Source organism: Notolabrus celidotus, chromosome 17 (genome assembly GCF_009762535.1).
Source record: "Notolabrus celidotus isolate fNotCel1 chromosome 17, fNotCel1.pri, whole genome shotgun sequence".
NCBI lineage: Eukaryota > Metazoa > Chordata > Actinopteri > Labriformes > Labridae > Notolabrus > Notolabrus celidotus.
The window spans coordinates 4,761,279-4,774,581 of NC_048288.1; positions in this window are offsets into that span (position 1 = coordinate 4,761,279).

Sequence of the window (13,303 nt, forward strand, 5' to 3'; positions counted from 1 at the left end):
AATTTCACAAGGGCAGCAAAAAAATGAAGGGGAAGATGAGGATCTTTTCTCTCCGGCAGAATCGGTTGTGGCCTTTATTGTTTCGCTTAACACACTTCAGTGTGCAGTGCAACAGCCGCGACATGTAAAGGCTCAAAAACAGCTTTTTCCTCTCTCCCCCCTTCTGACTTCACCCCTCGCCCTTGACGAATGTGCTCGGCTCACAGGGTGCAACTGTTCTGCTGAATGGCCCTTTCCTGTTGCTCACCCTTAAAGCGCAGGCGGTTGCCGAGGTAGGGCTCCCCCCCGCCATATTATGGGATTGAATTGCGTTTGACCTTTGTGGAGAACAATGGCTGAAGGCCTTTCATTTTTCTGGCCTTCAGAGCGCCTAGAAGAAGGACCTCTCTGCACTGTGTTTTCACTGTGGTCTGCCAGTAATTCACAGGCAGGATGACAGGCGTGATCTATGCGTCGGTGAAGGAGTGTGCGTGAAGGTTTTAGTACACAAGGATATGTACATGCACGCACAAGTGTTTTGTTTGCCAATTCTAACTTTAATCAGCTTTTTATTGCTCAAGTGAAATACATCAGCCTCCAAATAATGAATTCTGACTGTTGTTTGGTGGGCCACCCAACTTTGTCACCTCACAGCGCCGCCCTAGAATAAACAGGCGCTCTTAAGAGAAGAGTAGTTCATAGTGGTTCATGCACAGCTTTGCTAAAGAGGCCGCAGCAGTGAACGCTCTTGCCCTGAATACACGATAAAAGGTTTACTGTAAATTCTAAATGGCGTTTTCTGCAACCCATACATCACTCATGACCATTAGGTTCCACCCTCTCTGCACAGCGCACCCTTCCAGCCACAGCTTTCCAGATGATACAGTACAGAGGCTGCAGTTCAGGCAGATCTGCCTTTGAATAGCCTGCAGCCAATGGATTTTCTCTGGATAATACAATGTTTGGGACAGAGAGGCAGGGATTAGTCCAGACGGATACATCCAGCACCCCCCACATGCCCAATCTAATTAGACTGGAATCAGTTTAAGATGAAAGCAAGCCCTAGCATCACCGCACTAAATACTGGAATTAGTATTCCCCGCATGGGAATTTAATGACGGAGACCGAAAATCCAATCACATTCACTCCCAGTTTAGCCCCACATGCATCGGGCCTGGACAATGACGAAACGAAAGAACAACAACAATGATTTGTCTGTCAATAGATATTGACCAACATCACATCTGAGGCCACTTGCGTATTGGCGTTGCTATGTTGTCATCGTTTAACAAGGATAAACAGCTTATAATCAGATATTTAGACAGTCTGTTTCTGATGCAAACCTTTGTCACATTATGACTCGGGGCCACAATAGAAATGGATCAAAACAGGAAGAGGAACTGAAGAAGACAGATCATGTTTTTGGAGAAATGTGCTCGTAGTCTTGTGTTTCTTTTTACATTATGTTAATGCATGAGTTCAGCCGAGGTCTCAAATCAATAGAGCATGTGCAAACACAAACATGTTCCAGGCTTTTCATGTGCTCCACTAAAAAGTTCACCTGTTTTGTAAAAAAGAAGGACTTTGCTTGTCCTCGAAGACAGCTGCATAAAAATCTTTAGCGTGGTGAAGTTAGTTATTAATCAGCTTCTTACATCAAAGCCCTGATTGCTGCACAGGAATTGAAACTGTCAAATTATTGTTATCAGGCAGGCAGCATCAGATCCTTTCTAGTTTCTATTATCTTGCAGACTTTGAGCCTACATTCGCTGATAAAACAGAACACATTTTTTGCTGCACACATTCATACAAAACATCCTCACAGTCTCTTGACTTTATCTCGCCCTTATTATTATTATTTCTGCACATAAGTATATGCAGTCAAGGGAACTCTATTTTAAAACTGCTAAAATGCAAGCCATATTTCAGCGTCAGGCGGTGATTAACAGCACAGGCTGGAAATAGCTGCGGCACCTGGGTTCCATCCACTACACAATATCTCCTACACCTGCGATTCATCCACCAAAGCATTACACCTGAGAAATCAGGGAGCCATTGTCCCCCGTGCAAAAATACTCAACATGAAATTGTATTATTTATTGCTGGCTGTATTTGTGGGTATGCATCAAAACAGAACCTGTTGTTTTTCTACTAACAGGTGTATGCAACTTTTTTATGCATCCAACTTCTGATCCTGCAGATCTTTGATACCTCCCTCCCCTAGATGAAATGTAATGCACGTTTTTAGTAAATGAGGAGATAAATATTGTTATTGGAGTTTGCAAATTGCATAAACGAGGAAGAGGGCGCAGCATTTGGCAACAATAAGCACAATGCTCAGAGTGATGCATCCTTCAAGATGGGGGATGAACATTTAAGGCACTTCCGTTGGTGTCAACAGAGGCCACAGACAAGTAACATATGAAAAAGGCAATCAAATTTTTTCTATATATCTTTCTTTTGGCCTTCCAGCTTTCAGTGTTTACAGCCACAATACCTCATTTCTAAGGTACAAAAGGAGAGAAAGGAGGTGAGGAAAATGGAGGGGGCAGGAGTACACCTGCCTTATTATTGCCTTGTGGATGAAGGATACAATCAGTGCTGGCATTTCTACAAGACACACAGCCAACTAACACATATTTTAAAGTGAAAGAGAAAGAGGAGGAGGTGTGAGGGAGAAAGAAAGGGAGGCAGACCCGAGAGGATGAGAAAAAGAGACGCAGACAGACAGGCCAACAGGCTGACGGAGACTGTGTGTCAGGGACAAAGAGAAAGAAAGAAAGAAAGAAAGAAAGAAAGTAGGTGATATAGACAGCAAAATGAGCAAGTGATAGAAGTGAAGTGAGAGTGAGAGCAGGAGAGAAAGAGAAAGGAGGGGCGACCTGAGAGAAATCAAACATGGGCTCCGTGCAACAGAGGTACGTCGGCAAACGAGCATGTTATGGCAGCCCGCTGGGACTTCCCCGGCAGATCGTTTGTGCTGTTTCCCAATCTGTTCTGAGGAGCGGCACAGCCCCACATGGGGACGTGTGAAGGCGTCAAGATGGGATTGCTTAAGACAGATGAAACAAGGTGTTTTTTGATGCCATCTCGAGCGGACAAAAGCCTGATTTCCTGTTTTGCCTGTGACACAAAGGGTGCTGTGTAGTTTGCAGAACAGTTCAAGGCTTTTTGTTGTCAGGGCTGTAAATAACTAAACACACGAGAGGTGAAGTTACACAGGATCTGGATCTACATGGGGGAAAATATGTGGCACATTTTCACTTTTTTTTGGGGCATTTTTAATGCATTAACACCTGTAACAAACAAACAATGTTACAGTTCTCTCATCACATTTTTTCGCTTCAGTGCAAAAACAAATTGTAAAGTGAATATCCTGGCACAACTTTGGACTGCCACAGCTTTCCTTATATTCAGTGGACCCCTGAAACAACCCCGTAGTTACAGAGATCAAAGTGTCAGGCTTCGTAATATTGCTTTACATTTTAAAGGGCGCTGAGCAGCCAGGCTAAGGTTTTTACAAGGCGCGCTGAGGGAAATAAGGGAGCAATGGAGGAGGGAATGAAGGAATTTTAGGGGGTGATGGGATATGTCTCACTCTTTCTTCACGCGCACGCACGTGCACGCCCGAACTGAAATCATACCATGTGCAGCGGAGGAGCAGGCGGTGAGGAAATAGAAGCTAAATATAAAGTGACACTCCGCATTCCCTAGGTCATTCACAGGCCCTGCACCAAATCACAATGCTCCACGGCTCGTCGTTTATCACACACACGAGCCTGAGTCCTGCAAAAAGAAAATTATAAAGCAGCCGAATAAGCATGCCTTGTAATTTAAAGAATCACTGATGAAGAGACGAGGAGATGCACTGACATCAAATTGGCTCAGACTCGGGGCATTCTTAAGGTCCTTTTTGTGTATCAACTCAGCATCCTGGCAGGACCATTTGTAACAAAAAGCTTTTTTAACGTTTAAATGAAAATTTTAATGAGGCCCTGTGTTGCCTTTTTCCTTTTTCCAGTCTTTAAGAGCCCTCTAAATCATTAAAACTTGCTCTTTCTTTGATTTCAAGGTCAGTTGAAGAAATAAGGCAGCCTTAAGTGGCCCTCGGACCAAAAGTGGCCTATATGCCAAAGACCGCAAATGAATGTAGCCTAATGCTTTTTAATTTGCATTCATCTTTAAAAACACAGAAGAGCCATCTCCTAGTTATAATAGGCTGAGATGGCAGTTGGAGGCCCTCTAGTCATTAGTAGCAATCCAGCTGCTCTAAAAAGAAGGCCTTTCTTATCATGTTGTAACTTAAGCCCATTACTGCAAAGATACATTAGCCGGCTGTCTGTCCGATGCCTGTTTGTCTGCGTACAACATCTCCGTCTGCCTCTGTCTGTGTGTGCTTACATGTAGTACGCCTTCATGCATGCATTTCTCCTCTTTTCTTTCGCATCAGTGTGAACACATGCAACCCTGCCATTCGGCAAACACATGCATGAAAACAAAAGATGCTCCGAGCGGGGACCTTAGGAGGAGCCGACATGCATTGTTTGTTTAATCACGTGTTATGAGATGACTCTGTAATTATGTTGTCATCTGCCCGCTTCAACATGGCAAAACTGGGCCACTTGTGCATGCCGTGCTCCTTGCTCATAATTCCAGCTTTAACAGTCAAAAGCCAGATAATGTCTTTTTTCTTCACATCTTTCATTTTCATCCATTTTTTTTTTTTTTTTTTGCACAAACACAGCGGTGTGGGCTCTGGAGCTGTGGCCGTAACATAAAGCCTGTTTGACAGCCTCTATGTGTCAACTCCTTGTGCACATGAGTGCGGGGCAACAGATGAACAGTTTTTAGGTACTATATTGAACTGATGAGACAGCAAATAACAGTGTGTCCTATTAAACACAGAAAGACGGGTCTTTCCTATTTTCTCTTATTCCCCCGATCCTTCCCTTTCAATTTAGCCTCGTGTTTCCTTCTCCTCTCTGTTCCATTTCCTCGCCGTTCTTTTTTCCCTTTTCTTTATCTTCCTCTATTCTGTATGTGTGTGTGAGAGTGCGTATTTCCCTTTACTCCCTCTGTGCAAGGAGAGGCGGTGTGTGTCTGTGAAAAACTGAACATCTCCAGTGAAATTGGTTTTCTGTGGAGAAACTGATGGATCACTCTGTGTTCCTGACAGGAGTAGGGGATTGTTTATGCTATACGAACAAATACATGTGTACACCCACATACACGTACACACACATACACACACACACACACATATATATATATGCAGGGGTGAGTGGTCTAGGGGATTGTTTACGCTGGAGCAGAAATTATTTTTATGAGCTGTAGATTGCTGTTTATGGGAGAATACACATTTAAGCTGCAGGACATGTAATCTAGATTGTAGCTTTCCCAACAATGAATTTATGGTTCTGGAGGAAACACATGCAGCAGCCTTGTTCCTACCCTCTATGTCTTCAACACGCACACATATATACAGATTAGCAGCAGGATGTTACTGCTTTTAAAAACAAATGAGCTCACAAATCAGGAAGACATAAACACACACAAAGATCATGGAAAGAGGAAACCAGTGAATGACAGCGCAGAGGGAATGCAATTACAGAAAAAATAAAACATTACTAGAAATTGTGCAATAAAAATAATAATAATAAAACTTCTGAGTGCGATAATGTGACTGTTTTCAGTTGCTTTAAATTTACACCAAGAGGGATTTTAGCGTCACACTTTCAGTATGGTTCAGCACCAAAAATACTGATATAGAGATTTGTCTGCAAGTGTTCAATCCCATCCCACTGAACAATAACATTTTCCTATGCATGAGATTTTTCTTCACATCAGTGGATTTACAACTGAATAGTATCTCCCCTAAACAAAGCTTTCTTTTACATTTTTAACCCGTGTGTTTCTGAACAGAGAGATTCCCCTCTGCAGCCTTACGTGACTTCAGCAATCAGTGTTCACTCACCCACTGTTGTAAGAGTCACACAGCTCTGAGCTCTACACTACAACAAGTCATAACTAACATTAACCAGGAGACTACACCACCTGAATGAGGGACGGCTAACATCATTAGCTGCTGCAGGAGACTGTGTAACTTGTAATATTTAATATTTCATGTGTTAATGGGTTGTTGCTGTAAACACTGCTCTCTGTCACTGAGTCTGTCTGTGTACACCTCCCAGGCTGACCGGGACTTTTGGATTAAACCACCTGCAGAGAGAGGGGGGAGCTTTTTCAGGTTTGATTTATGGCACTATCAGGGGAGTGTGTTTCTCTTTATTTAAATTATCTAGAATGTGAAATTGCAATATTTATAAAGTTCCTGCAGGATTCATAAATCAGGATGTGCACATTACCCTGTCTTTGTTTATTCAGGCTCCCTGCTGAGGTGAAATTTGGTGATGTTTCAGCTCCTAAAGGGTCAAAAAATGTCTATGATATACACATTTTTTTGAATTCATAAAACTAGATGTGAAACAAAGGATTTATTCCCATTTTCAGCCTCAGCAGAGTTATCATCATCTGTTCTTTAACACCCGCAACCTCTATTACAAGAAGTGAGAAATTATTCCATTAGCAGCAATCTGTCCTCCTCCTACTCCTCTTGTTCTTCTTCCCTAAACACACATACACACACACACACACACACACACACACACACACACACACACACACACACACACACACAAAGTACTATACACACACTGTCAATGAAGGAGGAGATGCTTTATGTTTTTATCGCAGCATATGAGGCAGCATTAGTTAACCTTTGCACAGTAGAAGTCAAAATTATACACCTGTGCTCATTACTAATGCTTGCTCGGATCCCACACACACACACACACACACACACACACACACACACATACACACACATAGACGCATCCAAAAAAAGATCTCATCTAGACTAACATTCATGCATTACAAGAAAGATTTTGCAGTTACAAACATTTGTATGCAGTGTTTTGGACAACAGAGACATGGCCCTCTTCAGCTCAGATACTACAGTGAGGGCTGTCTGAAATCTTAGATGCACAAGAACCTGGAGGGGTCCAGCTTTGGTAGACTTCAGTGAGAGTACACCGCAAAATCTACTTGTTGAGTTTCTTGAACTAAGAAAGTTCTCTTATCACAAGAAACTTAACTAGAAATGTTTGCATTGAGATTTTAACTTATTAAAGGCTACTCTGGCCTCAGTTTGTGCTTGTTAATCTTAAAGAAAGATTTATATCTGAAACTACCAGGTACTTGTGCCTTATAATAAGTCAGAATAATAAGGTGAGATGTTTATTTTCTGTTCTGGCTTTTCTGTGAATCATAATCCTGAAGATCTGAGGCACAGCGTAAAATATCAAACAGTGTTAAGTGTGAACAATCACTCAAGCCCCAGAGAACATATGTCTTTGTGTTTATGAGTCCTTTAAACGAAAGAAGTTATTGAATGATGACAATAAAATGTTGCAGTCCTGCATACAGCACATCCTGGATTTCACCTGGCGTTCTCTGACTAAACAGGAAGTTAAACCGAAGTCCACACGGGAGGGAATTATCAGTGCTAACCCTTTACTTCTTGTGCAGTCAACTCGTATTAATGTATGCTGGAAATAAAGGTTTTTATTCAGAGATTAAATTCATTCCTTCTTTTTTTTGTTCCCAGTTTTTATCAGCACTCATGCAATAACTCGAGCGGAGACGGAGCAAATGTATTCCACCCATATGTATGAATGAATGAATGAATATGATTACCAAGTCTTGGACCCTCTCAAGGACAAAGTGCTGTGTTCTTGTGTGTTTGTATCTTTGAATTATTTCCAGGGTATCAAAACCACTAGTTACCTTTTGTTCATGTATTTAAGAGTTTACAAGAGTAGTTATAAATTATCTTAGTTACCTTGTAAAGACATTTTACTTATTAATGGAGTTTGAATAAGATTTGTATTCACTTTTTTTACTGTCTGTGTTTGAGTAAAATTAAAGGTTCAGTCAGTGTTTGCATGTGAAGAAGACTCCAGCTTGTTGTGTTGTAATGACACACACATGCACACACACACACACACACACACACACACACACACACACTCGGAGACACACAGTACCCATCTTCCCCTGCTCCCCTCCCTCGCTCCCCGTGTGCCTGTCACATTCAAATGCAGAGTGTGCAGGTGACGTACCCAGGAAATGCTGTCCTGTAATTGTGTCGCTCTGTCTTCCTGTGGTGAGGTAGCCGGTGGCTTGCAGCCTGCTTGCCTGCGACACACCAGAATTACCAACTGAGGGGGAGAAAGGGCTGATGGGAAGAGAGGAGGGGTACCATTAAAATGCAAAATCACCACTGCGGTGCAGTGCGGCGCCCCGCTCCCTCACTCTTTCTCCGAGGCAGCCATCTTATGATGGAACGAGTATGTGTTTGATGGTGTGTGAATGTGTGTCCATTTACGTGTGTGTGCGCGTGCATCTATATGTCTGTGTGTTTGATAGAGTGTAGAGTCGAGCCGCGGCAGGAACGGGTGAGATGGCGTGGGGCTGGCAGGAGGGAGTGTGTGCGTGCGATTGTGAGTGCGTGTGTGATTGTGTGTGTATGTGTGTGTGAGGCAGGGGTGATAAATCAGAGCTAGGTAAAGGCTTTTTAATGCAGCGGACCCCTCTCCCAGCCTCCATCTTCTGTCAGGGCTCAGTAAAAGATGAGAGCCCCCTGGGGAACAGCACTAGCCCGCAGCGGAGCAGGACTACGCCGCAGGTCACACATGCACACACATAAACGCACACACCGGGGGCCTGATGCATAGCCACTGACTAGGCCTTGTGAATGAGTGAATACATGAATAACTGAATCTATTGAATGCATGAATATATAAATAAAACTTTCCACAGGAGCCGCGTTTATTGATGAACACCTCCTCAAATAAATGTGTTTTTTCAAATGATTTCCAAATGAATTCCTAAATGATTTATAGCCGCTGATATTGCGTTTATATCAGAGACAATATTTTTGCAGCAAACAGAATGGATATTTGGTTCATTTCTGCGCGTGCTCCTGAGGTCAAGCAGAGTCTTTGTCGATGATGTGCCGTGAGTCTGGAAGCAGCCCCAAGTTTCAGGGGGCCGGATATGAAAAATATGTGGAATTTGCCAACATCTGACAATACTTAGTCGGCAATATATCTCCTGTCTGATAGAAAAATGTGCTCTGAATTGCAGATACGCTCTCTCTTCTGGCATACCTTTTTAATTTGACTTTGAGGGAAAACACGCCGGGCTCCTGGATAGACAAGCAGAGATATGACTGCTGAATGTTGTGTGGATGGGGCAGAGAGGACTCCAGCAGCTTGGCGCAGGAGACAAGCACAAACACTACAGAACATAATACTTGACAACGAGCCCAGAATGTCAGTTAGGGGGCCCTACGGAGAAAAGTCTGGCATGTTCACGAGGAGAGGATGAAAGGGGAGACTGTGGAAATGCCAGGGAGCCGATTCTTAGGTAGAATTCCAGAAAAATCTCAATTTAGTTCATTGTTTCGGGGAAAAAAAAAAAAAAGTGTCATTATTGAAAAATCTTGCATTACTTTCCGGGAAGGGAATGTCACTGCAATTACACCAAACCACAAAAGTCTTTAACTCAGGGGACTTGTAATCACAACCTTTTGCTTTTTATCCAAAGAATTAAAGTGAATCTTGTAAAGATATTTCAAAACGTGAGGCCCAGGGTTGCAGGCGAGCACAACAATATAATTTAGCCTTCTACACAGGGGCTGTTTCACTATGCATATGTATTGATTTGGAGGGTGCTAAAGGACTATAAGGGATAATGTATCATGAGCACAGGAAATAGATTTCTCACAGGGTGAGACAAGACTCAAGCCTTGTCCACGCTGAAGGGACTCTATTTTGCACAACAACCTGCTCACTATGCATTATCCTGCTACTTACCAAATAAAGATACAAACATGTTGATGCTAAGTTTTGATTTAAAGATGATTTACTTATGGTGCTTTCAAAAAATAGTCACCCGGGGTCTTTGTTTGGAAGCTCTCTCATGGGAACAGTATTCTTATCAGCACACTTGTTGGTTGAATGAACATTAAACTTAACATTTTCATCCAACTGTAGGTATTTACATTAGCCTGCTTTACTGTCTTAAACAGTGGTGTGCTCAGGCAGGGGGCAGGGGGGTGCAATCGCCCCTCCTGGTGCCCTCATGTCTGAAAGAAACCGCATTAAAGAGCCCTCCTGGATCCTCTGGTTGCCCCTCCAGTGAATTGAATATAAAAAAAATGCCCTCTGGTTTGCCTGTTAGTTAATTATGATACATTATGTTATGTTAATCATGTAATATAACAATAATATTAAAATGTATCATTAGTTTTGTATTTTCTTTTTTCATTATTCAATTTCCACCACAATTGGTCTCAAAAATATTCACCATACTGCAGGGAATTAACTGTTAAGATGTTCAAAGAGGGGGGTCTGAGGATGGACCTCTAGACCCCCCTCTTATTACCTCTGCATCATTATACTTAAATTCAGCCTATACTGGAGTACCAGGGATTTGAAAGGAAATGCCTTATATTTTGTTTCCACCCCTGACCCTCAAACACATTTAACTGAAAGCTTTTATTCACAGTGACGTCTAAATATCAGCGTTTTTCTGTTGGCATTTTTAACAGATGCATAAAATAACAGTAACTATTTTGTTTGTATTCACTTCTCACAGAACCAGTCCTGTATCACTGCTAAAGCTCAAACCATGTTGCAGTTTGTGGTTGACTCACTTGTGTGTTTAAACACCCCTCACTGTTTCCTCCTCTCATCTTCTTCTCTGAAAAAAAATTAAACTTAAATATTGAGAGTAATAATAAAAATATCCTCCATGTTGCTTATCATTACTATTGGAAACTAACATGTCTGCCACAGTGTAAACAGAAAATCATAAACTTTATAAATGTGTTGGACTCTTTTCTGCAGATTGATTAGATATGATGTGAGTGATCAGGTTATCCCTGACGTTGCTCTTGCTATTCAGAATCAAACACCAGTGTTATGGGCTTTTGATCAGTCAGAATCAAGTATTTAAAGCTGGAGTTTGTAGTCAGATTTAGATCCACTTTTTGTTATACTGGTTAAAATGATCTTTATGTTCCGTTGGTAATCAATACATAATGTGTTCTTAAAAAAAAGGTTAAAAAAAAAGCCTCTATCTACAGCCGGAGTAAACCTGGGAAAATACCAACCAATCCCAGCCATCAGGAGCCAAATTATGAAACCAATCAAATCCCGTCCTGCCGTTCTGCCCGCCTCCTGCAAAGCATACATTTCATGTTTGTTTTTAACTTTCACTATGAGAATGTTTTGGTGTTTTCTTACCGCTGAGTGAGACATGAGTTGACGTAGTGCAAAACACAAACCATGTGCTGAGGACCGGTTTTGAATCAGTCACCATCATATGGTCGTGAATCAGCGACGCTCGTGCATGTGAGCGGGGGCGTCGTTTTGGAGGAGCTCTGAGGGGAAGGGAGAGACGGAGTCCTCAGGAAATGCTACATTCAAATTCATGCTAGTTTTCCATGACTATCAACCCTAGCTTTAACACAGCATGTAATTAGTAAGAAAGACAGGTCATACAATGAATGATTCAGTTGGTGTCACATTGGGGAAAAAGAGGAGGACCCACGTGCAGAATAATCAAGATTTAATGACATAAGAACAAAAGGTACAAACAAAACTTACTAAAATGTCCAAGAAACTTAATCCAACAGAAAAGCAAGGGGAACACAAGGAAGATGTACAATGATCCAAGACAGGACAAGGGAAACAGAGAAACTAAATACACAGAGTAATCAACACAGGTGTGAACACAGGCGAAACTAATCAAGTTAATCAAAAAGGAGGGAAACACACAAGGACAGGAAGTAAAAAGAAACTGGAAACGCAGGGGTCAAGAACTACAAAATAAAACAGGAAACACAAGACTAGACGAAAACACAAGACATGGATCAACAAGAGGAAGACATAGGATAACTTATGACTAAAAAAGAATACACACAGGGAGGAAACACAAGGGAAATCTACAATATTAAACAGGAAACAGATAGATAAAACACAAGGAGAAATACTAAACCAAACAAGATCAGCTCATGACAGTTTGCAGTGTCCAATCTGTTAAAGTCCACTGACCTAACGCTCTTCCTTTAGAGCTAAAGCATCACTCAAGCTGTCTCAGAATGGGTTAAAACATTTTAAATTCTTGTCTTTTGTCATTTTATCTGAACCAGAATAGATTGTGGCCGAGATCCGGCCTCTGTGTGACAGATTCAGAAAATAAACAACAGCACAGAGAGAAAAAGTCTAAAGAAGGGAGTACTTTGTCTGTTTAGAGATTAAGACTCCACATTGGGGGTTTAGACCTGATGTAGTACAACAGAACAACATCATAATCAAAGTTTTTTCTTCAGGTTACAGCTCCATGTTCACTCAGGGGTATATGAGCTCCCATAATGCCGAGCTGCACTCCGCGCTCTGAGTCTGTGTGTTTAGAAGCGTGAGTTTGGGTTTGCACTCTGTGTGGAGATGAGAAGGTTAATGTGCGTGTTTATTATTCTCTCCTGTGCATGTGTGTCTCCGTGCATCAGTCGGACCGAGCAGGTTAATGCCGGTTGACACGTGCGGTTCACTGATCTCCTGGAGGAGTCGAGACTCGCAGCACAAAACCTTCACACACAGGTAACCATAGCAACCTACAAAAATTATATTTCCTTCTTCATTGGCGAGCCGGAGATTCCAAGATGCTGAAATGCACAAATATGTTGTCATTACACGGCAGCCTCATACTTAACAGGGTTAGGCTTTTTTCTGCCTGCTGTTCTCATTGTTCAGGATGTTGCCTACACATGTAATTTAGACATTCCTCCTGTTACCTTCTGCAGACACAAACTCTATATAATCATCTTTACATTCAGGGGTACTCATTTCAGGACTGTCTCCACACATGACCACGTTTAAAGCCTCTGGGAACCCAAATCAACAAAAAAGTTCTACCTATGATATTTCAGACCATGTGTAAATACTAAGAACTATGTAAAAATATTAAAACTCAACTTCGATCCATTTTCAAATATGTTCAATTACATTTTTTAACACGTTTTCACACTGGGTTTTAAGGGGGCTGGTTTAACCTGATATGTATTACGTAATACATATCCAACCATCAGAAATGAAACACTGAGTCACGTGCACACATGTTCAACAAAACTACTCCACTCCTGCTCAGACTGTCTCCTGACATCTCAGCCAGCTCCCCTCAGTGTTGTCTTAACTGT